Below are 2,369 nucleotides of genomic sequence, written 5' to 3'. Positions count from 1 at the left end.
ATATATATTGATTGGATAGCATTATATACGGTACTATGAGTGGGGGTATGTTTCTTGTGTGTAATAAAGCCTAGGTCCGCGATTTATAATGTGAAATTAGGCTACTCGCCTCTAGCCCCATAACAAGGTTGAGTCACTCATGTCTAGACTGGAGAAGACATATCAAAACATTAATCGCCTATAAAATATATTTATGGGATAGACCTAATTGCATAAAAAAAATATTTAGGCCTACGTCAGGATATCCGTGGTAACCCATCTGACATCTTGATGCATCAAGTAAAGATTATCAAACGATATCATGTGTATTCCTGGACGACGAGGCCTAGTTGAATAACGTAATTAGTACACATTTGATGTGCATACAATACAACGCATTTCATCCGATGTTTGAGTTAGTGCGCTGTGTGTATGCAAGCTTGTGTATTAATTCAATTTACATCTTTATTCGTCGGGGACATTGGCCTCCCTCCTGTCGTGGACCTCCCCCCCCCCCATCGGACAAATCCTGGTACCACAGAAAATGTAATTGTAGCCGGTAATAAAACTTGTGTTGCTCGTGGTGCAAATATACTAATATAATATACTGTATGCAAAAGAAGACACGTTGCTTAGTTTTGGTTTCTAAAACAATCTCGGCATTTTAATAATAAAGGCACGTATATCAACGACTTTTGACAGAAAATAAATAGAAATCATTTTTTATGTGGAACTTAATATTACCTGATCTGTAACATTGATTCAATCAGGTACGGAAGTACGTGTCAGATAATGTTTCGTGTGTGTTAAGAAATAGATTAAGGATTAAAGTATTCGGATATGATAGATGAATCGAATTATAATGTCAATAGATTTAATGTATGTTTTAGTATCATGCTTAAGTCGCAAATGCCGATGTGTGCGTGCGGATTTGATGACCACATGGATACAATTTTTGCACGTTACAAACCTTAAAAAGTGCATAAAATATTCACTTTGGCCTATCCGTTAATAAGATAATAGAAGTAATAGATAGTTCAAATTATTCGACAAACCAGCGTTTTAAAATTGGTAGAGGCCTTGAACGCTGCTGGGTGCTATAAATGCCAATTATTTTCTATACTTGCGTTGCATAATATAGAGAAAATAAAAAAATAAATCAGACGGTAATGGTTTTATTGGTAATGATGAGGATATACCGATGATGCTGATGATAATGATTCTGGTGTATGACAAGGATAATGATGATGATGATTAAGATAATAATAACAGGAATAGGAATAATAATGATAACCATAATAATATTAATTTTAATGACAATAATTAGAATGAGTGTAGTAATGAGAATGGTGGTGACGGCGAGGACGGTGTTATCAGTGGTGGTGGTGATGACGATGATGATGATGACGATGATGATAACGACGATGATGATGGTAATGATCGTAGCGATGATGATGGGTAATGTTGACTACTCTACGATTACGATTATGATAATGATGATGATATCGGTCGCGTGGTGATGATGCTGATGATAATGACGTTTGTGATGATAGACATGACAATACTACTATGACGACAAATTATAATAGCAGGATGACATGGTAATGCTATGTAAAACGATATTAAGACAGCGATGATCGAGGATGACACTACGTTTATGCCCGTGACATTATGATAGTGACGATGATGACGACGGCGATGGCGTTGAAACACATACGATACAGATGATCAAGTCATAAATGACGATTGATTGAGTTAAAAAATTTGAAACGATCTTGACAAAAAATATTTAGGTCTAATTGATGTAAATTTGGCGTGAACATACGTTTTGGTTAATTGACGTATGAATCAATGTACCGATCAATAATAATAATAAGTGAACACAGACGAAATCTTGTGGGCAATGACGGTGGTAGCCAACCATGTTCTCATGTGCGACCGACGATGATTTCAGACATAATATTGTAGGGCCTACTGTACGGTAAAGCTTGATTATGCACGTCACTAAATCGCCACGTTAGTGCTTGTTTTTCTTGTAAGTCATGTGTGTAACTAAGTTATGACGTGCATTAGTGGATCGATAGTGATATTCACGCTGACGCTTACACTGCGCATGCTAAAATATTTCACCATTAACCGTACAGTATATATAAAGTTATGACAAACGTAGGCCTATTTTATTGATGTATTCATCTGGTTTAATTTATAAGGCCTAATTACGGGCTCATGAAAATTGTTTTAAGAAGACCAAAGGCAAGGTGATATGTTTGTTTGCCAAAGTGATTTATAATATATTTATTTGCATTATTATTATTATTATTATTATTATTAACATCATCATTATCTTTATTTAATTTTGATTATATATATATATATATATATATATATAT

This window comes from Anneissia japonica, unplaced genomic scaffold (assembly GCF_011630105.1).
Source record: "Anneissia japonica isolate Jap-2015-1 unplaced genomic scaffold, ASM1163010v1 scaffold987_len1640505_cov201, whole genome shotgun sequence".
Classification (NCBI taxonomy): Eukaryota; Metazoa; Echinodermata; class Crinoidea; order Comatulida; family Comatulidae; genus Anneissia; species Anneissia japonica.
Note: the sequence above shows the minus strand (reverse complement) of the source record.